Source organism: Egretta garzetta, unplaced genomic scaffold, assembly GCF_000687185.1.
Source record: "Egretta garzetta isolate BGI_Z169 unplaced genomic scaffold, ASM68718v1 scaffold370, whole genome shotgun sequence".
Classification (NCBI taxonomy): domain Eukaryota; kingdom Metazoa; phylum Chordata; class Aves; order Pelecaniformes; family Ardeidae; genus Egretta; species Egretta garzetta.
The window spans coordinates 1197771-1225558 of record NW_009258292.1 but is presented as its reverse complement, the minus strand read 5'-3'; positions in this window follow the sequence as shown (position 1 = coordinate 1225558).

The following is a 27788-nucleotide window of genomic DNA, read 5'->3' as shown; positions in this document are numbered from 1 at the left end:
ATTCTCCGCAGCTTAAAGACAGCTCTATCTTTGGCATGGAACAAGCACGGAGTAATTTTAATAACAACACAAGACATAGTGCTGCAACCCAGGTTCATAAGTTTCTTTTTCGTTGCCTTCAACAAAACCACCACTTAAATCAAACTCCCCTTAAGAAATGCTGATCTGCAGAATATTACCAGATGGGTCTCCTGCCTTCTGAAGAAAGGGGGAAATGAGAGAGCCTCATGTTTAACGGCATATGAAAGAAGAAATACAATGTGTAAACTTTCCACTGACGGATATAATAGTGTTCTCACTTTTAAAGAAAAACAGTACTTCCTAGCAGGAGGCCTGCAAGAAATTTAACAATTACTCAAGATTTAGTTGTACACCATGGCATTTTCGAACATGTGCAGAGTCTGTTATTTTTTGTAATGAAATTAATTTAAATAATAAATAATGTAATTAAAATACATTTGGACTGTGCAATCCCTAGGGCTGGAACTGTGTGTGGAGAAGTGATGCATATTCAATGTGAAGTTTAATGAGTAAGAAAACACAGAATCCTGGAAATCTGGTAACGTGCTGTATACTTTTGGCACCCTCCCCCTTCTTCCCCATTCCTTTTCAGAGTAAAAGAGGGCCCAAATTACCGAATCAGGCTTTAAAACATTCACAAGTCTCTTTTCCTGAAAAGGAAATATTGCTAGTGTTTAGGGGTTTTTTAGCACAACATGTGGTTACCCAAATGTTTTTTTCCCTACAATAGTCCTAGTGAAAAGTGATAGGAAATTGACTCTGTAACCCTGTAATAACAATGTTTACTTTACTCTCATCAGAATTTTACAGACTATAGGAAATCTTTACTTGTCTCTTCGTTACAAGGCTGACCCTGATTAAAAACTCCTGCTGAGATTTTCAGAAGAGGCTAATGCTGTCAGAGCATTGCTTTTAGGGATCATCACCATTTTTGATTTTCTGAGGGTGGATGCTGAGCATTTTATGAACATCAGCCTCTGTTAAGCTCAGCAACAAAAACTGAAGGTCCCCAGTCCTTCTCCTTAACTTGCAGAAGACTTTCAGTTTTGACGTTGCATGTCAGATAAGCGCAGTTTTATCTCTGTGACCCAGGCTGCTGATCTCAGGCAGAGGAACTTGGCTCTTCAGGCCCATGACTGGATCAGGCACAATGTATGACCCAGCTAGCTCTGCTGTTGCACAAGCGGCAGAGATCATCTTGCAGGCACAGATGTGTCTGAGGCCAGGCCATGCCTGAAAGGAGGTTGTAGTGAGGTGGGTGTTGGTCTCTTCTCCCAGGTAATGGGCGATAGGACAAGGGGAAATGGCCTCAAGTTGCATCAGGGGAGGTTTAGGTTGGACATTAGGAAGAATTTTTTCAATGAAAGGGTTGTCAAGCATTGGAATGGGCTGCCCAGGGAAGTGGTCGAGTCCCCATCCCTGGAGGTATTTAAGAGAGGGATAGATGAGGTGCTTAGGGACAGGGTTTAGAGGTGGGATGGCAGGGTTAGGGGAATGGTTGGGCTTGATGATCTTAAAGGTCTTTTCCAAACTAAACGATTCTATGATTCTATGACCTGCAATGCCTAAGCAGGGGTGCTGCAAGGTCTATTCCTCCCAGATGTCAGGGTTTGTTCCTTTGCAAAAGGACAACAGGAGCCTTATGTGTGGTGTCATGCTTTCTCTGGTGGCCGGGTCAGGATGACAAAGCTCACATGAGCCTGAGCAGTCAGTCTGAACCAGAGCTGCCATCACCCCTGCAGTGGGACAGTACCATGGTTAAATGGCAACTTAAGGGAGCTCTAATATTGTGTGCACTTCAGTGGGCTGCAAAAAGCTTACGCTCATGCTGCTGATTTTCCTGATTTCATAGCCAACCAATATTTAACATTTTCATTGGGGTTTTTTCTGTGTGTGTGTGTGTGTGTGTGTGTGTGTGTGGTTCCCCCCCCCCTCAAAACCCCAGTTCCTACAGCCAGGTAATCACAGGAGGACCTGAGTTTCCCCTAAAAAATGTCTGCCAGGGTGATTGACGAACATTTAAAACACAGGATTGTAAAGATTCAAAAAGCAGATCAAAAATAAAAAAAAAAACCCTTACATCTTTATTGTTGTCTTAAGCGCTGATGGTCATATGGCCTGTCTAATGGTTTCAGGAGGCCTGAGTCAGGGGTTTGGAATCATTAGCAATATTGATGCCTCTGAGAAGTGAATGCTTAATGCTGTCTTTCTTGTGGCTGGCCAAAATTTCTGTTCAGCCTGTTACTTTGCTTATAGACAAAAGAGCCTTTATTTCAAATGGTAAAGGTCAGGGGTTTGGTGCTGAAGACCCAGGAAAATATCCTGACAGATGAATATGGAGTACACATGTGTATGTGGCCACTTTCTGTTACATTTAGCTATTATCAACATTTACATACCAGAATAATTCAAGGTTTGAAATAGGTGATTACAGAGCAGCCAAAGGATAGCCCCCCAAGTATTTTAAAAGCTCCATCAACAGGAATAGGCTGTTCGCACATGTCCTTTTCCATCCCTGCCATGCCAAATATTATAAACTGTAAACTTACTTAAAAGGTTCTTAAAAAGTGAAAGTAGCGATGGGTTTAAAGTTCTTGTGATTGTTCAGAATAAGCTGGACTCTGTGGCTGTTTCCAGTTTTTGGCATGACATACAAAAATATTTCAGCTTCTAACACTGACTCAGCTCACTGGAAACTTTGGGTACCTACACTGGAGGTGGGCATGTAATGCTTTTCTATATTATACACACAGGAGTGGGACCCCTTCCCTAAACTTCCCCTTCCCTTCACTCAATATTGTATTCGTTCCGAAGTTCTCAGTGTATTTTTGATGAAAACTAACATGAAGTACAGCTCTAGATGACAGAAGGATATTTTCACCATTTAATGAAATGTAACCACTTTTATCACACAGCACTGTTTCTGTGTTGGGAACATGGAAGGATTTCCAGGTGATCAGAAGGTGGCAGCAGATCTCTGTTTCATTTCTCCTGAGGTGATTTCAACCTCTGTAGCAATTCGGAAAGAGAGAAAAGAAGAAAGGAAGGAAGGAAAGAATAAAGTTTAAAATTAAGTTACTGAGGTGAAAGAGGTATCTCAACTTTAATGCCACAGGTAGCTACGAGAGGACCGCCTCTCAGCTCTGCTGATCACATTGCACTAATTCAATAGCAGGTCCCTCACCAAAAGCCTTGAAGATTCAGCAGAGAAGGGAAAGCATTCCCACCAGGCAAGGAGCGCAGTGTGAATGGCAGCCTGGGAAGAGGTCAGCCGGTGGTTAGCCTCAGCGAATGCGCCAGCAAGGGCACAAGTGGCCTCGGCTCTCACACCGAACACATCAGCATTGCAGTCTTTACTCACACTGAACAAATTCAAGTACATAAGCCTGATGCACCTGTAGTTGAGTCAATGTGTTGGGTAATGCAGCTCTCATCCCTTCCAAGAGCAGATCCTCCCCCCATGCCTTCCCATCCCCTCTGAGAGCAATGCCTGGGTAGATGTAAAAGGAGAGCCTCTTTTATTCAAAGGGAAAAATTGCTCCTTCTTTCTGTGAACTGCGTTGGGAAAATATCCAGGGCAATCACAATGGATCCTCCTCAGATGGGGATCCTTCCCTCGGTGCAGGGCTCCCCAGGCAGTGCCCAGGCCATAGCAGAGCCAGTGCTGGCGGCAGCCCTGCTGGGACCAGGTGCCCGTGGCAGCCCATCATGCTTGCTTTGGGTGCTCACCTGCTGGGGAGATGCCTGCAGCCTTCTCATCTCCTCTAAGAAGGCAGAGACTCACATGATTTAAACTTCCACATTTTTGTGAATCCTGATGGCTGTTTCTGCAGGACCACCCCCAAACAATCCCAGCTAATAACAGGGAAAAGAACGAGGAGTCATTGCTTTGCCTGCCCATGTACTGCCTCCTTCTGTCTCTGCTGCATTGCCCCTTTCCAGCAAACTTTTTTTCCCCCTTTGATCTGTGGATGCTACTTACACATTACAACTGCTCCAGTCTATGAGCCACTGACACAGAAGGTTCACTGTTAGAAAAGGAAAAGAATTTGAAGGGGAAGGGGGGAACTGCTTAATAACAGCACTAAAAAGGTCATAATTAATTATTTGGCTGTAAAGGTGAGAGGCTGAAGCCCAACATTTACTAAATAGTTTATTGTTAAAACGGGAAACTTCATCTGTGGTAATATTTTTAAGCAGGTGAGGTGGAGCTTACCAATGAAAGGGAAGCTTTCTTTTTCTAGGTTCTGCTTAGGTGTCAAAACACATTTTAAATGAATTTACTTCCACTGGTGCAAGGCAGCCAGTTTTGTTTGTTCGGGGACTGTCTCTGATTGATTGTTTTACTTAGTTTCTTTGGAAATAAACCAAAGCACCGGGTTTGATTCAGGGATCCTTAAATCCAAAGGGGAGTGGTGTGAGCATCTGCTCTAACCTGGGGCACAACGTAAGCCACACTCTTCCACTGCATCAAGTCCAGTGATGTGGGTGGTTAAGTTGAAATAGGAAAATAACCAGGTTTGACTTAAGGACTCCATGTGAGGTAGTGAAGTAGTCCTGATGATTAGTTACAGGCATGGTTAAAAGTTGTACCTTATTTCCAGTTTGGATGTTCCTAACTGGTACAGGAAAGGCAGCAGCTACAGAGTCACAAGGATAGGTAATAAACTAGCAGTGACTTAATCAAAAGAGCATGGGATATCCAGAGTAGGAAAGGGAAAATTTTGTCCGACCATCAAGATGTTGGCCATTATAGTGCACCATGCACTCCACAGTTTTCTTCTGTCTGTTGTTTGCCTCCTACAGAAATGCATCCACCACCAGGAAATCCTTGAGTCTTGGTTAATATTCAGAACTTTGTTATGGATATATTTCACTGGACAATGTGAGAGAAATAAACCATAATGGACAAGGGCAAAGCACATCAGCAAGCTGATAGTTGTCTTTTCCTTGACCAGCTTCTCATCTTAAGGACTCCCCACCTCCCCTCATCTCCTGTGATTTTCAGTAGATACTGTCAAGCTCAGCACAACGCTGTGAAGTTATGTCACGCAACTCTCCATTCGCATAACTAAAAGCAGACACTTTAAAATCTTTTCATTCCATTTAATTACAGTGTTAACTTTTATCATGGTTATTTTAATTTACTGTGAGTATAATTAAAAATAGAATATAACTTGTAGCAATTATTACAAAAATTGTTTTGCCTCTTTCCTAGAAGAGGGAGAGAGTTCAGAGAGACTTTTTCTTGCAGTTCCTTTTAAACTATCATCTCAGTTGAAACAAAGGATAACACACAAAAAGGCCAACCACTGGCATGAAAAAAGAGGAAAATAATGAGACAAGCAATTCTGAGCAAACGTTTCAAAAGGTAATGCTGTTTGATGGGACTATGCCAGATTAGTATTGCAGACCCTTTTAGAATAACTTACAGGAAGAAGCTCATTTTTTAGGAAGGGGTTGTCACTAACAGAAACAGTGCCAGTATTGTAAAAAAGGTGGTTTTGGAAAGGAGGTTGGAATCTAATCACTCAGATCCTTGAGGTAGGAAGAATAAAGGGAAGAGATTTGGAATAGTCTTGTGCCAAACTAGTCAACAGTTGGCTCTGGGTCAGGACTCAGCCTGTAAGGACATTTTTCTGGCTTGGGGAACACTGGCCAGTCAGGAATTGGCCTGTTCCTATACCATGTTTTAGGAGGGATAAGGAGAAGATCTGGGTTTGGTCTAGTCGATTGGAACAGCACTGTAGCTATATGTCTATATCTGTTTGGCCCATAGCACCTGGCTGGGAATAAAAATAGATTTTAGGATATGAAAGTTGGCCATCCATGCTTTAGAGGATTAAAGAAACCCCAGGCAGGTGTGAAGGGCAGGCTGTATGGGACACTGAGTGCCCCTCTATCGACTCAAACTGAAACTAATGTAAACTGAAGACACTTTGCCCCTCTGGGGATTAAACCCAAGGTAAGAATAAGGGCCACTTCTTTCCTAATGTCTTTTCTTCCCCAAGCTATTTTATAAGACTGAAGGATGTTTATTTTCCTTGCATTATAATTACGCCATGAAATCATCTCAATTTACAAACCCCTTATTTCTGAACTGGTAACAAGCTGTTCCTCTGCTTTTTACAAATGGCCAGAGATGTATTATTCCAGTCATAGAACCATAGACTAACTAATACAAACACAAGGCACAAAATACAAGACAAAGTTCAAATTCTGGATGACAAAAAGGTATTTGACTTTACACTGGTGGAAAAAACTTGTAGATCAGTCCTCTGTCTGTTCATGCCCTGTTGTCTTTACACATGCATGGTTGCATTGACTCCAGTCACATTTTTCCTGATTTAGACTCATGCCAGAGAATAACTGTCATCAAGACTATCAAACTCTCCAGTGTCTCAATCTCAGTGAAGACCACTGTCTCTGGTGCATTTAGAAGGTAAGAAGCAGTATAGAAATTTCAAAATGCATGCAATAACATCTAAACTACTAATCTGAAACACTGTAGACTAAAGATAGCACTGCTAAAGAATACAAGTACTGAGCCTTTAAATATCAGGAAAGTATTCATATCAAATATCCTCTCTGAATAGGATGACTTAAGATAATCCTTTTTTTAAAGTGCCATTCAAAGGTTCAGAGGTTATTTAGCTGGAAATTGGGAAAGCACTAGGAAGTCCTAATTACCTCTTCCAAACTATGGTGCTTGAGCTACAACCCCACATTGTACCGCCAACTGACAGAAGGCAAAGTGATTTCACCAAAGGGCCCTACTGAGAAATCACCTTCCTGTTTTAGTTCATCCTGACCAGAATGCACCCACCTTCAAAACATACTGCAAAGCCCATTTATTTTGAAGGACATTTTCTAGAGAAGAAAGACCACCTGGAAGAAAATGGTAGGAAGAATTTTGCTATTGTTTTTTAGCTACTCTTGTTTGTATCTGAGGACTAGGTTGTTTAGAAGTGAACCACTGGTGTTACAGCGAGACACAAAAAGTCGAGCTTGCTGTACACCAGTGCACTGAAGGCTGAACAGACGAGGAAAACCACAAGAAACTAAGAATCATAGAATCGTAGAATTGTTTAGGTTGGAAAAGACATTTAAGATCATTCAGTCCAACCGTTAGCCTAACACTGCCATCCCACCACTAAACCATATCCCTAAGCACCTCGTCTACCTGTATTTTAAATACCTCCAGGGATGGGGACTTGACCACTTCCTTGGACAGCCCATTCCAGTGCTTGACAACCCTTTCATTGAAAAACTTTTCCTAATGTCCAACCTAAACCTCCCCTGATGCAACTTGAGGCCATTTCCCATTGTCCCATCACCCGTTACCAGGGAGAAGAGGCAGACCCCCACCTTGCTACAGCCTCCTTTCAGGCAGTTGTAGAGGGCGATAAGGTCTACCCTCAGCCTCCTCTTCTCCAGACTAAACAACCCCAGTTCATAAGACTTGTGGTCCAGCTCCAGAATGTCATAACACATCAGATCAAAGATCCATTCAGTCTAATATCTTCTAAAAGAGCATTAAAAGGAAAAAAATTAGTAACAATACTTTTGTGAAACACATTCCCAGTCTCTACTGATTTTTGGCTTGAGAGCTCCTTTGCACGTGACAGCATCTTTGCACTAAAATGTAAAGAAAGCTGTACAGCCTGCGGTGGAGGGAGGGGGCAAGAATTTAGGGGAAAAGGATGGCTGAAGACATAGTAGAGGTGTTGAGAGGTGGAGGACACAGTAAGCACATATCCTGCTTTCAATAAAATGGGGACAGACCTCAAGCCCAGGGAAGATGCACCTGTGAACTGGTATTTGATTTCTTACTCTTAGTCTTCAGTAACTCTTCTCATATAAACTCTTGTTAAATCCATGGGACCATCTACGGAGTACAATATTACCACCTTATTTTAGCAGTCCCAGAAGCTGTCCTAAACAACCAGAACTTTTCCTGTGTCCTATGGATTATGTAGCTTGGACTTTTTCTGATGTCCACTTGAGATAATGTGAGCTATAGTGAAAAACTTTTAAATATACTCTTTCATATATATACTATTTGTTGGTAGGAGGAATATTTAGAGCAGGGGAGGACTGGTGGTGCCAAGAATGTTTTACTTCACAGTAAAAAGGAAATATTTTGAGAGTACTTTATATGGTAGTAAAGCAGGGACTATTTAAACATGACATCCATATCCATAATGACTGCACTTTGATCTGTAAACAGTCCTTAAAAATTAAATAGGGATATTGCTTTTAATAGGGCTGTTGCTAGTCCTGACCTACAGGTGTGCACAAAGAGAGCATGTTTCCTACTGCAGTCAATTGACTTCCCCTGATTTACAGCATTTTCAGTCCCTGCTCCGTGTGCTCCAGAGGTTTGAGTTCCATTTTCTGCTCGGACCTGACTTGGATTTATTTTATTTTATCCCCCAACTAGTCCAGGCAGCAAGATAAGAATTACTTCCACACATGACTCTTTGTTTGTATAACACTTGCTTCCACTTAGTAAGAAATACATGGTTATTTCAAGTTACATTTCCTTTGAAAAACAATGGATTAAATCAAGGCGTGAAATGTTCCATTGCACTCCTTTTTTTTCCACCTTTTTTAAATACAGAGCTTTAAGTAAAATCTAAATGACTGACTTAAGTTTTTTACCTACTTCTGTTTGTGTATTTGTTTTTTCTCATGAAATTTGTGCTAAATGGTCGGTTTTAGAAATGCATTTCATTCAAAGTTCAGTAGCTCTATGAGGGGGCCATGCATTACTGCTGTGTGCCATTATTCCCCTGGGGAAGTTCCAGATGTGACTCTTGGTGCTTTGGATGGGTAGGAGGAAGGGTGGGAAACATGGGCCATCCCTCCTAGCCCACAGAAACTCACTGATAAGGAAGCTGTGATGAATTTGTTGTGACACGCTACTTTGAGAAAACCTTTTGAGAGAGGACTCTGGGACGACTAGGGACTGAAGAGTTACTGACCATAGAATCATAGAATTGTTTACATTGGAAAAGGCCTTTAAGATCATCAAGTCCAACCATTAACATAGCACTGCCAAGTCCACCACTAAACTATGTTCCCAAGTGCCACATCTACCTGTCCTTTAAATATCTCCAAGGATGGGGACTTGACCACTTCCCTGGGCAGCCCATTCCAATGCTTGACAACCTTTCAGGGAAAAAATTATTCCTGATGTCCAACCTAAACCTCCCCTGATGCAACTTCAGGCCATTTACTTTCATCCTATCACCTGTTACTTGGGAGAAGAGACCAACACCCACCTCACTGTACCCTCCTTTCAGGCTTGTAGAGGGTGGTAAGGTCTCCCCTCAGCCTCCTCTTCTCCAGACTAAGCAACCCCAGGTCCCTCAGCCACTCCTCAGAAGACTTGTGCTCCAGACCCCTCATCAGCTTGGTTGCCCTTCTCTGGACATGCTCCAGCACCTCAATGTCTTTCTTGTAGTGAGGGGCCCCAAACTGAACACAGCATTCAAGGGGCGGCCTCACCAGTGTGGAGTACAGGAAGATGATCACTTCCCTGCTCCTGCTGGCCTCACTATTCCTGATACAAGCCAGGATGCTGTTGGCCACCTTGGCCACCTGGGCACACTGCTGGCTCATATTCAGTCAGTTGTTCTTTTCCACAGTGCAGCTCTGCAGCCACTCATCCCCCAGCCTGTAGCATTGCATGGGGTTTTGACCCAAGTGCAGGACCCGGCACTTAGCTGTGTTGAACCTCATACAATTTGTAATGTTGTTTGTCTATGTATTCAGAGAGAACAAATGATAATGTGAAAGTAAAGGGAATCCACCTCACCAGCAGTTTCCAGCAATACCTTGTGGGAGTATAGACAACCTTCTCCAGCTCCTGACTTCTGTTAAATGCCATTAACTTTACCTTTCTTGCTCCTGCAAAAAGAGATTATGAAAAATCCCACAAGAGAAACCTGGTAAAATGGCTCATTACAGCACACATTCTTCCGGAAGGAGGTATGATTTTATTCTTGTTAAAGAAAACCAGAGTACAGGAATTACTCTGCAGCCCCACAGACAGCAACCTCTTCCTGACAGAGGACTTGCAGAAGGTCCCTTCTCTAAATCTGAAATCCAAATCCAAGAATACCAGGATCCAAAGCAGTGACTTTTAGGTATCTAAGCTAACTTTAAACGGGTCATTCCATTATCAGTAGCTGTCCAATTGTATGGAAAGGAGCTCAGCACAGATGCTACAAGCCTCTCCAGAGTGTTTTTAAGCCCTCACATGAACACAGGTATAGCATTGTTGGTCAGGGCACTGGTAAGTTGAAGCCATCTCAGATACACCTACACCATGTCCTTGGACGCAGCATCTGTGTACCCCTACAGTCCAACACCACATCCTGCTCCTCCTGGCACTGACATGTCATACTGCCTGTGTTGGGAGTCTGCACCCTGCACCTACAGCTTTTCTCTTGTCTGAGGGTCTCAACACACTTTTTAAATACAAGGTCTCAACAGGATGAACTGTTCATAGTTGAATGTAAAACCACCTGCAACCCAAGGTTCTTCCATCCTTTGGTTGAAAGAACATGGGCTCCATATCAGTGAAAATCTCACTAAGTCAGGTGAGCAGTTGGAACTGGCCCCATTTTTACTGCAAATGGGCTTACTTTTAAAGTGACACAGAACCTGTTTGCTTGTTTCGCCATGCCTGATATAAGTTGGTGGCAGAGGGTTGAGTGAATATGGCACTTGAAAGCTCATGAGAAAGAACAAATTTTTAAAGCACTTTCACTGGAACAGCGGTAGAATCAAGAAATATATATAACTTCTTCTTTATAAAGTTGCATAAACAAAAATGGCAGGCATCTCAGCTTAACTTTTCATAAGAAGCCTTTCAGGAAGTTAAAACAGAATCACAACTATGGGAAATCCCAGCTGACCTTTTCTATGAGTAACAAGAATGATTTAGAATGTTATTCTTTTAAATTAAAAAGTGACCTTCAGCAATTCTTTTTAATTATTTGGAATTTATTTTTTGTTGAATTTATCCTTCTTGCATATTTATCAAAGTCCACTGAATTTTTCCTGGCATGAACATGGCACATTTTGTATAGGCCTGGTCTGTGTTCACATCAGTACAGTTATGGCAGTGGGTGTGTGGTTTCCTTCTGAAATAGTTAAAGTGGTATAAATCCTGGACTGTTATCCTAGGATGAAGACACTTTCTTGTGATCTTGTTACAGCAGTTCAAACTTCTGCAGTGGATAAGGCCTTCATATGTGCAGCAAAAATGAGATGTTGACTTTAGCAGATCTTAATCAGCCTATTAAGGACAGGCTGCACTTGCCCTTGATTATTTAATTGTACCCTACTGAAGGAAAATCTCTCTCTCCCACTAAAGTCAAGGCCAATGTTGGTAAAAGAAAGAACAAATACCTGTAAGCTACAGACTGTACCTTGGGGCAGTCCTTGAGCCAGGGCAGGGAAAGAAGAAGGATAATAAGGAAAAAACAGGAATGCATTTTTTTGTCACTTATCATAGACATCAGAAGAGAAAGAAGTTAAAAAACCTGAAACCTAAAGCAATAGGTGTAGACATGCTCTTGCTAATTCAGGTAATTTCATTTTTAATGACTCACTAAGGTGTGTGACTACAACTGCCTATTATCCTTTTAATAATGATGTTTCCCAGACAATATCTGAGTTTAGTGTTCTCAAAGTGAAAACGGAAGATTTTTTTGCGATGTTTTGCACAGTTTTATTTAGGTGAAGCTACATACTTGCATTCCACATAAGCCTGCTCACAACATAGCCTTACCACTTTTTCTCAGAGGGATGCTATTTGTTTCCCTGTAGGAACACATACATTCAAGCCAGAGACCTCGGAACCTGATCACCAAGTTTTGCAAGTTTATTCAGTTCCCAGAATTCAATTTTCAAGACAAACTGCACAAAAAGCACTTAGCCCAATGCATGCAGGATTAGGTGTCTTACAGCGTGAATCCAAACACCCAGAGTACTAGAGCTAACTGGTAGTTAGGATAGGGTTGGGTGAAGGGGAATGGGAGAAGTGGGGAGAGAGGGAGAGAGGGAGAGAGAAGGAACAGGAAATCTCAGACTCCAGTCTGAACACCAAAAGCTGTTCCTTTATATTTTGTTCAATGATTAATATAAAGAAGTATTTATGTGTTTTATCTGAAACTGTTGTTGGAGAAAATGCATAAACAGGCCACCCCCAGGAGAAATGAAGGTGTGGACTTCTGAATCCTGTCAAGACAGGCAAAGACTGAGTGTGGACCTCCTGCATCCTGGCCAAATGCATTCTGGCTATCACCTTGTTGTAAAATGAGTGTGCTGAAACCATGTCCTGTTATGGCCACTCTGTGACCTGTGACGAGTTTTTCTCCCATCCAAGTGCTTTTGGTATACTCTTAGAACACTGGCTTGCAGGGCCTTCAGCAGAGGAAGACTGTCCTCTGAATCCCCTTTAGACTTTGTCATGAGATAGCATCCAGTTACCCTGTGATTCTTGGTGAGCAGAGCAGCACCAAGGTGCTTCTTGGCATGCAGAGAACTTTGGTTTCCTGTGAATCTTCAGTGAGAAAAAATTGTGATACCTTCACAGCTGGGGAAGGTTGAATTAGCATTTTCAATCATTTTTCAATTCACTTGAAGCAGCTAATGCCTCATTTCGGAACCTGGTCTCAAGTGTTGTGTACCCTTACTTTTGGACAAAGGAGAAGGAAACCATGTCAAGACCACATATACAAGAGTCATGAGTTTGAGCAACAAATGGAGAAAGAAAATAAGAAAATGTTAGCTAGCAAATACAGAGCTAGTTAGATAACATTAGATGCATTTCAGCTCGTAAGTTGTGGCTTAACTGTTTTGTATTAACCATCAAGTCTAAACACTCCACTGGACACGTTATGTTTGAGGCAAAAAAATCATAAATTGTGCAGACTACTAAACTACATCTGTTAGTACCATTTCCAACTGCAACTAGAAAGGAACAAGTAAAATCATAGGATGTGCAGTTTTTTCAATACAATCCATACACAGCTGTTAGCTATTCCCCTTGCAGCTTTGACAGAACATCAACTACAGCCATTCTGTAACTTTAGGATGATAAATCAGAGGGGCCTGTGGAAGGAATGGACACCAGTAAGATGCAGAAAATAACACAGGAGTTCTCCTTTTAACTTTCATGTTGAAATCTGCGCTGTCCTGTTCCCCAGAGCTACAGAATAAGGACAGCAAGCACACCTCTGCTAGAGCTTTCCAAGTTTGCAAGGTGCACCTCTGCATATTCAAAGCCAGTGATGCAGCTACAAGCACTGTAGAACACACCCTTGGCTAACAAAGAAAAAAGCAATGAAATGTAGAAAATCTTGTCCCCTAGCAGTGAACAGAAGCACATAAACTAGACACTACAGGCTCCTCACTGGCATTTTATGTGTAGGAACAATTTGTGTCACAGAATCTTAGAAGTCAGAGTCAGAAGAGGTACGGCTTGCTTACAGGGTTTGTCCCCTGTGAAGAAAATCACTGCTAGCAATAAAATTTGGGGGTTTTTTTGAATAGGATAACATGCCTTGGTCAGGTAGAATCATTCAAAATTCTAAAGATTATGGTTTTAAAAAGTCCAGGCAGTCCCTTATAGTCCCCCAGCCTGTCCCAACACACATATTTCTACCATATAAAGGAACAAACATCAGATTTATTTTTTTTTTACTTCCATCCTTTTACCAATAGATAAGATGTTCTTTACTATCCAAAATAACACCCACTTTGTCTTCAGGTGTTTATGGTCTCACACCTCTAGTTCTTGTTTCTTCCAGCATTCTGAGACAGTGCTTTTTTACCTTGTAATCTACTAAATGAATCAATAGGTATTTTTTCATTAAAAACAACTTCAGTATAGGAACAAAATATTATAGGGCAGTGCACAAAAGTAGCGTGGAAAGCAGCTTCATGACATAGTACTTTCTGAATACAAACAAAACAAGAAGAAAAAGTTGTGTGGAGCTTTTTACTATTCACTGTCATTCCTAAGTCTCTCTACATTATTTGTTTCTTCCTCCTATGGAACATCTGCCTTCTGCATTACAATATTTTTCCCTGCTTGTATCCGTTTTCTCAAACTGAACCTCACTTTATTTTTGTCCTGTCCAGATGCTTATCTCCCTCTTTATTATTTCTCTATTGTTTGCAACTTCTTTCTAATTTAGCATTAACTGTGAATTTAATTAAACTGTAGTCATTAACATTCATTTTATATGCCTCACTAACAGAATCCCTCTTCTAGTTCTTAATGACACTTAAATAAATAAAACCTAATAGAGATCCCTGCGGTACCTCACTAGACACCTTAACCTAGTTTGATACTTGCTACTTAACTGTTTACCAAGCTCCTTTGAACACTCTTCAATCCACAGAAGAGCATGTATATTCAAACCAAACGGAATTAATTTTTTAGTCCAATTTTCATGAGACTCCATATTGAATGCTTTAGCTGAATGCAAATAACTTTTCTTTTTATCTGCGGAGACCCTGATTCTTCAATACTTATGATCACGCTTAATTTTAAGCATGTGTTTAAAGTAAGTGCGAGTAAGTGCAAGTGACTACTTGCAGTCAAATGAGTCATGCAAGTGCTTGCAAGCTGGTGGCTTATTTACCTATCTCAAAAATGGTTACCATAAATATGAGGTCTTATTGTACACCAGTTCTTTATCTCCAGAAATATTATCCCTCCAAAGTTCAATGCAAAGTGCCATATATCATGCTGAAACCCTTGGTGACAGGTAAGTTTCAATTTTGCTTAGCAGTATATTTAAGAAAAAAAAAAAAATCAGAGACAGTGCAGCAATAAAGGATATAATGATAAACTCACATACCAGTAACCAAACTTCTAACAAAAACTCAGGATGAAAAAAATTGAGCAAAAGCCTTTGAAAGGCCTGCACAATTATTTCCAGCGCAACTACTGGTTAAAACTGACGTCCTATCAGAGCATGCAGCTGCATTCTTGCCAACATTACTGTTAAACTTGTCAAAAGTGAGACCAAAACTTTAAAATATATATGTCAGTGGCAGGCCAGCTTATCGTTTTCTGCAGACTTCTTTAAAAATATTTCCAATTTCTGTAGTACTGATTTCTCAGCTCTTTCAATTACAGGATCATGAAAAAACACTTCACACTAGAACAGGTATTTAAATTTATAAAATTCCTTTAAATTTAAAATGTGAGAGTAAACTAAGATATCCAGGGTGATTAAAATTAAGATTCCTTCTAAAGGCAAAATGAAAAAAAAAAAAAAAAAAAGAGGTTCAGAGTCAAAGTAGGGATTTACTGTGAAAAAAAGTAGAAAATCATCGAGCAATTTACAGGTGACTTTGTTCGCAGCCTCTGACATCTTTCCATTTCAAAAAGCAAAGTCCAAATTATCCTTGTTCTCCAGCAGTGGATCTGACATCTTCTGCACCAGGACTGACTGATGATGAGCCATGTCGTTAACACAGTGCCTTTTGTTGCGATAAATGGCTCATGGCAGGGATGCTGGCTGAGATGACGGATCCCCTTGCATCATATACAACAGGAAGACTGGTACGAAGCTTTTGAAGTTGCCTGTGAATGGCATCATTATGAAAATGGGTAAAGTAAAATGTTTAGAGATGGTCAGAGAAATGAAAGAATGAGCAAAAAGCACATCTGGTTAGAGACACTTTAAAAATAATGTACTCAAAAAAGATTAAGCTGCCTGTGTAGAAATATTGTATGTATTGCATATTTACATACACATCTGAGACAAATACGTTTTACTCTAATGGAGGTGAATAACCTAGTTAAAGCCAATAGTTCCTTTAACCAAGTGTATTGAGGAGGAAATTTGTTTTTAATTTGGAGAACAGCAAAGAGGTTTCTTCACTTAAGGCCTTTCCTTAGAGAAAAATAAGAGAATTTGAAAAAGAAAAATCAATGCAGATGAAAGAAGTAAAGATGATATTACTTTAACTGGGATATCAGAAGTGACTTTTTTTGCCTGTTCACAAGTACCAATGTAATTTCCAATGATCTAGACACATACATATGCTTACATAAATACATGTGTGTCATTTTGCTTGCAGTTGCCTGTCCTTTATAAATAGATACTATATTAATAGGAATATATTATGTTATTTTAATAAAATTATATATGTAATGTCCTACATATATAATGTTTATTTCTATATAAATATTTTAAATAAATCTATCTCCAGTTAACAGAATAAATAACAAAACAGGTTTTGTCTAAAATAAATAAACTGAGATACACTGAGACCAGAGAAAATTACTCTAAGTGTAAGTGGCAGACTGGGGAACTGAACCCAGAAGTGCTAAGTGATGCCAACAGTGATTAGATTGCCTCTGAGAATCAAATAATGAGCAAAACTCTTGGGATAGAAATATGGGGAAGGAAACTCTCTAAGAAGAACTTCCTCCCTTAGATCTCTTTGCGTGCCTACAGTCCTGCTCCCATTGAGCATTTCAGCAGCTCCTGTGTCAGCTCTGCTTAGCCATCTTCAAGAATCTTTAAATTTTACCCTGGTACCTTTTGCTTGAATAACTGTGCTACTCGGCTCCATTGAGATAAAAATGTAGAAGCATGGAAAAAAGTCACAGGGAAGATCCTTATCAAAACCGTAACAAAGAAATTAATGTTCTCTCCCATGGCAACCCGGTCACAGATCTCCTGCGAGGATTCTGTTTCCACCAAGGTCAAACAACTCGTGCCAAACAATTCAGTGGGACAGGACAAACTAAAATTTACGTAGGGGTAAATGTAAACCATATTTGTTGCAATAAGTAAACTATAATTTTCAATTTGCTCTTAATTTCTGTCCTATGCACTATAAGCTGGAAATTTTATTTTAGCCTTTGAGAAGCCTATTTTGTGTGGGTATAAAGTATGGACCAATGGTCTAAGTACCGCTGGAACTTAATGCAAAATATAAAGTTCAGTTGGCCTGGACTTCCTCGATAATTTGGTCAACATTCTTCACATGAAAGAAAGTGCATTAGTTCTGGTGACTGAGGAGTTTTTTTTCACTTTTATGACAGTGCCGTATCTTCCCTATATTGTCTACTTACCATTTTTCTTCTGGTTGTTTGAATGAGCAAACATGAGCAATATTAAATAATAAATAATAGTGTTCTATGAATACAGATATTTTTATGCCTGTTTCATGTGTGTAAAACTGAACATTCTTAAAAAAAGAAAAGGAAGATAGATATGTTTGCTAAAACTGTGTACTGCTTGCACACAGAATCACATATTCCTTGTTTTTAAGATAGTTGAAAAAAAAAAAGTTAGGGTCTGGTCTAGCTTCTGTTGAAATTAATGGGATTATCAATAATATTGATATCAATAATATTAGCCTGAGTTTGATCAAATTCCATATGAAGATATTTTTACTTTGGTGATTATTTTAGATGCTCTTGTGGGTTTTGAATATTATCTCAAAATATTTTTCAGCTCTATTTTTCCAGTTGGGAAAGTGGTTCTAAGTAAGACCTTTTTCAGTCTAACTGTGAAAATGTGTGCATCGTCACACTCTATTTTTTGTTTCATCCTACTTTAGTCTTCTAAGGGAAAATGTGATGATGTCTTATCTGAACTCTTCATCTTTATATCTTACTTATGAGATTTCCTATATGTCATGCTGGGCTATCAATAGTCGTTCAAGCAGACACCAATCTACACCAATTAAGACTGCATATGTTACAACCCAGTCCCTTTATATTGTATTTCATTTACTGCACAAACTCAATTATCTGGACTGCTCTTTTGTAGCGGCAGCCCCAAAAGACCAATTTCCCATGTTTTACACATATTTATAGAACTTGAAAACTTCCTGCCTGTTATATCATAATACTAATTACCTTAGTGTTTGATTGTGTAAAAAAATCACTTACCCTTTGTTGACAGTTAGCATGGCTAATAAACCCATCACTTCACAGCTTTCAGAGGCTCCTTTCCAAAAGTATGCTCAAACATCATAGGTGACACATAAATATATCCAAGCTCTCTTCTCCCAGCAGACAGGATTGACTATGTGATTTGAACAGTGACTATACTGATGCCTAATCTTTAAAAGAGGTCTTACTTAACAGGAAAGATCTTGTGGGTGTAACAAACTAATTCTACTCTATTCCCTGCCATATGTCACAGAACAGTGACACTTAGGAAACCCCAAATTCTGGTTATTCAGCCCCCAGCAAATAATTATGCTGACCAGAAAAAAAATCATTGAGTTAATCAGTGTAATACCCTCTTACAAGAATTATCTGTTCTGCAGGCACCTGAATTTTTTCACCATGGTGAAAGCATGTATTTCCAAATAATTAAATGACCAAAAAGGGTCTGATTTTCTCCTGAGATCTGGCAAAAGCATTCACTGCTTCTTACCACATCAAGTGTAGCTTTTAGGACCAGATATTAAAAAAAGAGACATTAGGATAAAACATTTATTTTTGTAGATATATGTTATTGACATGAGATTCAAAGTAACAAACTGAGATTGCAAACAAATGTAGTACAAAGCCAACACGGAAAAGGCAGTGTTTTCCAACGTGCTGGGTTTTTTTGTCCTGTAAATAATTAACTGGCCTGTGACCCACCAGAGAGTCTAAACATAGTTCTCTCTGGTTCTCCAGTTTACATAACAAGTTTTGTTGTCTTCAGTAGAAACTTGCAAAAGAAAGAATATGCTCCTTCCAAAGCATTTTTAAATATTGAATAAACATCTTCCAATCTGTTCAGCCCTGCTGCAATACTGAGCTGGGCAACCATAGTAACCTTTTTGGTACCTGAAGGATCCTCTTAGGCAACTCCCTACCAACTCCAGCATCTTTCTACCTTGCAGAATCTTCTTGTCCTCATACCTCCTTTCCATGTGGCACATGGTCTGGAGAAGGCCCACTGAGAAGTCCTGAGGTCCTTATAGTCTCAACAGCCCAGGACTTGACCTCTCAGGAACACTCCTGCTTTCAATCTTCTGCAAGATGAATGTCAAGAGGTACAGACTAGCTCTGGGCAAGTCTGGAGGTAGTACTTTTTCCTGTCATTCTTAAGCCTCCACTTCACAATAGATAGCATCAAATCAAATATTGTTTTCTGTTATTGTGTTGGAGTGCTGTTTCAATGGCTTTTTGTTGAAGAGGATGATCAACTTTCCTGATTTTAATGGCAGTTAAAGAAACTCTGAAACCTAAAGAGATGACCCAAAACACATTGATGAGGTTCTCTTGAAAGGCTCTGTGTTTTGTTTTTTCTTTTTTTTTTTTTTTCTTCTTCTTTTTTGTAATTTAAACAACAAAGGCAGAGGCTGAGATGCTGGATTCTGAGATGCCCTCAAATGCTATCTTTTTATTAAAATGAGATAAAAAGCAAAATGTTGTCAGGAAAAGACATAAGGAAAAGAGTAGTTCTTAGAGAAAGAAATGTTTGAAAAACACAGCTCATAGGTCTCTGAAAGCTTCTGTCTATTACCTTTTTTTCTCCTGTTTTACAATTTATACTTTCTTTATCTTAATTTTATTCATCTTTGCTTTACCGAGACTTTCAGTAAACTAGCTATACTCAAAACCTCATCACATCAGTGTGAAGTCAGTACATGAAATAACAATACATTATTTTTCCATATTGTAGTAACAAGTTAATATATGTACTGTCTTGTCTTTTTTACAACATTATCCACAAACACTTTACCTGGGGTCTTGGTCCTTCTTTCGCTGAGATTAATTCATCAATATTACATTTCACAGAACCAAAATGCCACAATGTACAGCTTGCTTGCCTAGGGAAGAGATGAGCGTGGCTTGCCTTTGCATTACATGTCTGCTCCAGTTCCCGCCGGCTGCACTGAAGGGCTGGGCAAAAGTGAGGCATGGCACCACCAGCCGTTCTGGTCACTGTCCAGGACAGGAAAAACATCAGGCCTCTTTTTCACCCTGCCTGCTCCTGGGATTTTTTTTTCCCCATTAAAACAAAACAAAAAACAAACAAGCAAACAAAAAACCAAGCAAAGTTCAGGACAGGATCATGTGCAGCTGGGTGTCATTCTAATCTGAAATTGCAGATGGGTCAGAGTATGTTTCATGGACCAGTAGCTGAGAAGTACCACCTTAGGCAGAAGCAGTTTAGGCATGGCCTCTGAGACTTCTTCTGACTTCTTATTACACTGGACGCAGTGGTGTGCACTCAGGCAAGCTGGCAGTATAAGATGCTAATAGTGTATCCATATGCTGCCACACTGTGCTATTCCAGATAAATATTACCCCAGCTATTCAAGTATGATAGTATCAAATTTTGGCTCACAACTAAAGGAGAATTATCTTTAAATCCACCTTGACTTTGCAATGAATAATGCCATCTCGGGTCAAGCTTGGTTCCGTCATATCTGGCAAAATGAAAACACTAGAAAGCAAATAAGTGGGAACTACCAGGAATGGAATTCAGAGAGCTACTTGTAGTCCAGAGCAGAAGTCTGCTAATCATCTTGGGTTAGGTAGGTCCTCTGATTGCAGTCTGTGGCTGTTGTTTGAGAGTTGCTCCAGAAATGTTCTGTGGTACAAGGCAAAGCTCACCAACAGCTTGACAGTGTGCAAAATTGCATTTTGCTGCTATGAAATGTTACAAGCACCATTTAATTTATTGTAACATGTGCACCCTGTTTTCCTCCTTGTTTTTCCAACAGCAATAGTATTTCCCCCAGTCCCAGGACTGTTGAGCTGTTGTTTCCTAAAGCCCTAGCCTCTCTAATGGGGAAAAAAGCAAAATACCAGCCAGCAAAACTGATGTTAGTACAGTAGAATGAGCATCTGCTGCATTGTCTACCACAGGGATAGTCAAGTCTACTGGGTCTGGCTGAGATGGAGTTAATCTTCCCCACAGAAGCCCTCATAGTGCTGTGCTTTGTATTGGTACCTAGAAAGGGGTTGATAACCCACCAGTGTTTTGGGTACTGCTAAGCAGTCCGGGCACAGCATCCAGGCTGTCTCTCCAACATTTCCCCCCCTCACCACTAGGCTGGGGGTGGCCAAGATCTTGGGAGGGGACATAGACAGGACAGCTGACCCAAACTGACCAAAGGGTATATGATCCTTACCGTATGTCGTCTGCTCAGCAATAAAATCTAAGAGAAAGGAGGAGGAAGTGGGGGCATTTGTTATTTATTACATTTGTGCTTCTGGAGCAACTGCTATGGGTACTGAAGCCCTGCTTCCTGGGAAGTGTCTGGACATCTCCTGCTGATGGGAAGTAGAGAATAAATCTTTTCCTTTCCTTTTGTTTCCACACATGGCCTTTGCTTTTGCTTTTATTAAACTGCCTTTATCTTGACCCACAAGTTTTGTTTTCCATCTCATTCTCTCCCTCCTCTGTCCTGCTGAGAAGGGGATTGATAGAGAGGCTTGGTGGCACCTAGTGTCCAGCCTAGTTCAACCCACCACATCAGGCTGTGTCTTGCATTGCATGCAGCTCTTGGGAAATTATAGGATGACCTACCTAAAGAGTTACACCATATGATGGGTATCAGGGCATTCTAGTCTCAGATGAATACCTAAAATAAGGATATATATACATACACACATGAGCTCCACAGTCCAGTCAAATTTCACTATTCACCTTTTCCTCACTATTCCTTACAAATTCTATCTCATGCTGAAGATCCACAAAGAAGAGAAATACACAGTGACTTGCCAAAACAATTATCACTTTCTAATTTCATGTGTTATGAAATTAGATCATCCAGACCTTTGATGGGCTTTCCTTTCCTGAATCAGATCAGCAAGGTCAAGCTTTGTATATTATAATTATAATGCAATTTTGTTTTTCATGAGTTCTCTTTACTACCACATTTATTTCAATTGCAGTACTGACAAGAGGTTTCAGTGAGGAGTAGGATCCCAATGTGCTAAAGCTATATAGACACATAGGAAGAAGCAGCCATCAGCTGAAGAACCAACAGTCTAGGGCAAAACTAATCATGGGCAGGAAAAGTAGACCTAGCAAATTGTCTAAGGACAAGTAACAAGGTCAAAATCAGAACCAGTCTGCAAGATGCCAACAGCTGACAGTACCTCTTAGAAACTATGGCTGCCAATTTGGACATCCTAGTTATTGCTGTGCAACCTGCAGACTGCTGCCTCATAAAAGTTTTGCTAAAAAATTGCCCCCTGACACTGCACGAAGAGCTCTGAATGGATCTGACACTTATTGGAGAGAGTGCACCTTCTACTTCATTTACATCTGAGCCAAGAAAGAAGGATATAATTGAACATGCTTCCCTCTTTAGTGCAATATGTTCATGAACATTGTTACGCTGAGAGCAAGCGGGCATAAAAAGCACTCCTTCCTCAACGAGGGAAAGAATGTGTGCACGTTCTTACACAGCCTGTGTACAGGAAATCATTCACAAACCTTCAAAGGCATTGATGGGGGAAGGGAGGAGGCTGGAATGGCATTCCTTGGGTAAGAGTGCATGAAAGTCTGGTCAGATTAGTGTAATATATTACACAAATGTGACACAAAAATGTTCATGGATTACACTTCCTTCGCTGTATCATATTAGCACCTCATCATCCCAGCCTACCACAAACAGATGCTAACAAGATATGAGAAGAGAGCTAGAATACACTGAGGTTTCTGTCTCACATTAGTACTGTGCGCAATATACTGTGATTTCGCTTGCCAGCATGTGATGCACAAATTACTAATGCATAATCTATGAAAAAACCCAAACCAAACCAAAACATTACCATGAAAAGTGTGTTTACAATGTGCTGCAAAATGAAGACGTGCGCTCTCTGCATGGAAAATCTACCCCACCTCCTGCAAGGTCACCAAGATACAGAGGAGGGTGTTAAAGTCCCTAACTGGTACTCACTAGAAATGCACCGTTCCCTTTCAGTGATTTTCTTAAGATATTTTTTGAGAAAGTCCTAAGGCACTGATTTACTCAAACTGTATTATTTTAGCAGGCTTCATATGGATTTTATTTAACTGGATCTTTTCTTTGCAAGTAAAGTTGGCCTTGGTGTTGAATCCAAGGATATAGAAAAGCATCAGTCATGTGCCAGTCCAAGCTCCAGCAAAGCCTCTAGGAAATCTTGACTCAGCAGAGTTTCTTCCTCACATTCAGTCCTACATTTCATTAAATATGATGTTATTACACATACACAGCAGCCTTATTATTCTGGCTAATTACTTTTTAAGGGGCCACAGGAACATACAGATGCACATGCTCACATATGCACGGTACAACCTACTTTTGCCCCCTACAGCCTCACTTGCCATGCAGAGACAAAAACAGGGAGAAGCGTGTGCATATGTGAAGATGCCTTTTTTTTTCATGAGCAACAGATGAATTTGCAGCTGCTGAAAAAACAGCCTTCCAGATTGCCATCTCAAGTGCTTTACTGCACATGAATATGTGGGAAATTATTACTATTAATAATAATTATAAAGAATGAAATGCACACTACATAAACTGGGTTAAGCTCTGCGCATCAAAAGCTTATTTTTGTTTTGTTTTATTATATTTACATGGGGGAAATAAATATAACAGATAAAATCTCTTTGGCTTTCTCCCTCACAACGGTAATTATGCCAGGCCCTCAGTGCAGTAAGGTTACGATTATACAACCCTGTTTCTGGTTTCCTCTGGACATATGTGCAATATATACATTGCACATAAATTGGCTCAAGCTAATTATTTTTAAATAACATGTATGCTTTCAAAAATAGCAAGCAAAAATGGAACTGCCTAAATCTATTGTGGGTCATGTTTTGTTTTTCCCCAGGCATTAAAAACCCATGTCTGATCTTTTCTTGAAAACATTTTTAAGGGGGGCAGGGTAGGGGGAAGATTTCCTCCCAGGTTGAAAACCAGATATACTTTGCCCTGTTCTGTGTCCATCACAGCCACAGCACTCCGGTTCGAACAAAAATTCATCTGTTAGAACTCAAATATGAAGTTGTAGCCTGAAAGGATTTTTTTCCCCACTTGATTATAAATAGTGGATTAAAAGGGACGTTTGGACACAAACATGGTTTTATTACTGTGGAAAAACTTGCTTGTCAAACAGTTGAAATATGTGTTTTCAAAAATTGGTTATTTATAAGGTAAACCATAACACATAATGCATGACAAGGATGTTGTGAGAGGAAAGCTGTAGCTGTTGGTGGCATGACAGTGAATGAGCACGATGATGGCACTTCAAGTCCCGATAGGTACATTCTTCAGGGACCTGAAGGACGTTGACAACAGCAAAGTCACTACAATCATGTGGAAGTGCTGGGCAAGGTGTAAAGTGCTGGTCTCAGCACTGCTGTCACCTATCCATGGGAGTCTGATGCTCCCCAGTGCTTCAGGGAGAGGCTGGGCTCCTGCCGTTCCTTCTCTAATGCCATTACTGAGGTGCATCTGCTTTTTCCTCAGGTCACTTCACTGTTTATAGCATCCCATAGCAATGAGAGAAGCTCAAAGAGCAGAGATTGGCAAAAGAGCAATACACTGAATTACTAGGAACTGCTGAGCCCTGTGTGATGAAGTTCACGCATATAACCACCCAGGGTGAGTAGCTTCCCCACGATCAGAGAGCAGGAGAGCGGTGGGTGGTGGTGGTGGAGGAGAAGCCAGAAATCCTGATTTCCAGTTCTCTGTGCAATCCCAGAGGTCCAAACATTTTACACAGTCCTTTTTGCAACTGATTCCTATTTCACATTTAACATATTTAAAAAATAAAGAGAGGGGGAAAATGATGGTATTTAATTGAACAACATGAACATTAAACAAAAAATGAGAGGGTTCATCACCATGATTCAGAATCCATTCTCTCTGTCACCCGAAAAAGGCGGTGAGCAAGGAGCCCAAGGCACACTGCCAAGTGTGTTCACTCTCGAAGACTTTTTCCTTCCGGGAGTTGGATGGGAGGAGTCTGAGTTTTCCTCACATGTTATTTGTTTATTTGACTATCCTTGGTTGACATTGTGTCAGCTGGTTAATGAATGAATCTGGTTTTATGGCTTTTGCACATGTGCCTAGAGGTCACCCTAGGCATGTTTTCACAAATTAGAAAAATAAATTAATTAATTAAACTTATTTTCTACTGGGAACCTGTGCACCTGAAATAACAACTATTTTCTCCAATATATTTAGTTATGCTCTGCCAGGAGGCATTACTTCTCCACTTCTTGGCTGAAAAACTCTACTAGCCAGTAGGTTGCAATCAGGCGCTGTTGAGTAATAAGGACTTTATAAGCTCTCATATGCGCAGCCGCAAGTTACCAGCTACGTCCAAACAACACATTGTAACTCTCCAACTAAATTAGGTCGCTTTTTCTCCTTGCATTAGGCATGGATTTTTCAGGTAAAATTTATCTGCCTGAATTCAGGCCACCTGTGCAGGTGCAGAAGGAAAGACGATCACCTCCCATACGGAGTTTCTCCTGCCTTGCTCCCTCCACACTTGAGGCCCATTGATGGGGCCAGGGGGCTGAGTAACAGTGGCCATCAGTGAAAGGTTTGGAGATTTTATTCCTCTGGGGAGAGGGAGAGAGATTAAAGCCCTATCTCCCAGGTTTATTTTTAGTTAGGAAAAATCCCCACTCCTAGTCAACCTGCTTATGGAGACAAATGTGGAAAAAAAAAGTAATGAATACATATTTGCACCAAATCAGAAACCATTTTCATCTTTTTCCTTTGCTCAAATTTTCTAAGGCTCTCCTCTTGGATTTTCTGCTGTTTCGCTACATCATTCTCAAAGAATTGTGCTCAAGGTGATAATGCAGCAAAAACCTTTCTCATGAAGTAAGATAACACCTCCTTCGACTTATATATGATGCACATGTCAGAATTAAATTCAACTTTTTTTTTTTTTCCCCTGCACAGCCTCATATTGATTTTGTGTAACACTCTGGTTATTTTTTACAGAAAACTGTATGTGAAATCTGCATACTGTAAAATAAAGCCAACTTTATATCTTATTTTCTACATCATTTCTAAAGGAACGTGGTTTATTTTAAAACGGAGACATTTGTACTTGGTCTGTGTATATTCAGCTGCATCCTGGGTGAAAGAACACAGTGAGAAACTTCCTTCTTTCTCCCCCTTTTTTTTTTTTTCTTTACGATCCTAATTTGCCTTTTGCGTTCTTCCTGAGAGATTTAAAATCACAATGCTTTCTCCAAATATGTAGGTCAGTCTGGGAGGGAAGAGGATCCACAGCACATTCCTGAGGTGAACAATCATCCAGGATGAAACAGGAATCCCAGCACTGACAATTAAACCAAGGAAGCATGATTCAGGAAAATGCATTTTTCCAAACATAAGGTCTGCTACTTAAAAAAATTCAAAATACAGCTTTGAAAAATTTCCAATGTTCTGTAACTTTATAGAATCTGATATTGTTGTATAAAGCAATTTATGAAAATGAAAAGTTGCATACAAGCACGAGGTAAAGAGTAATCTTTCTTATAGATGGAGAGAAGGTAACTAAGTGGCTTTTTTGCCTACTTTTCAAATTTTCTGGAAACATTTATTATGATTTTTAGCACTATATTTATTTAGTCTCTCTCTGAATAATTGCTTAACAAGGAGATTTTATGAAGCTATAGATTAGATCCAGATGAAAAATCTCCTTAATGTTGATGATTGTTTTGTAAAATTCTCTTAAAAGTGTACCTCTGTGTGATTTCTCTTGCTTCCTTCCATGCTTTCAAAATACTTTAAAAAATCTGCAAGTATATTTCTTACTACCAAGGGACTTTTATGATTAATACACATTATTCATATTCCCTAAACACAGTTTTGACTAATATTCTCTATACTCACTGCCATCACGCTTATAAATGTACATTAAATGAATGCAATTTAAAAGAAAAATATTCCTAATCTTTTCAATAAAAGAGTGAATAACTGGCAATAACTGCAGTATTTGGTACACTTCACCTCTTTTTTCTAAATGCAGAGTTTCTTTAGTTTATGATTTTGGCAGTTCTGTTGAGTAATTTTCATAAATTTTGTTTGATCCATGACATAGCATTATTCATTTGCACTGTGGCATATCTGAACAATGTCATTAATGATTATTGGTCTGGTACATGACGCTACTTTTGTCCTGTCACTATATAACTCTTGAGCTCATGGAAACAAAATTCATTTTCCATTGTATTACAACATGCTAGCTTTTTTTTTTTTTCCTCCTTTTCATGAGCAAACTAGGCTGTACAAATGTTCACATAAAGCCAAGGCAATGGGGGGATAAAAGCAGATGAAGACAATTCATTTGAAAATCAAAGCAACGCTCACAGAAATATGTTGGCAGGATTCACCCAGCTCTATTTCAGAGTTTTTTAAACACCATATAGAGCAGAAGAGGAACGGGAGTGATGGTTTCTCCTGGAATCAGTTCAATCAATTAATCTGTCTCTTTTTTTCTCTCGCTCATTTAATTACCACTGCGAAAAAGCAGGGGGAATTAAGTCACAAAATAACCATTCAGATAACATGATGGGTCTAATTGAAGCCTTTGTAAGCGACCGGATCCTGGGGTAAGGCTGAAACAGCCTCATCCCACCCAGTTGCGTGCTGGCAGGGTGCATTGCACTGGCTGCTGACTTTGGATGAGACTTTCTGCACAAAGACCAAAATTTCTTGCTTACATGGCTGAAACTGGACCTCTCGTGCAGCTGGTGAAACTTGACGGTGGTGGTGGTGGACAAGTCTCCTGT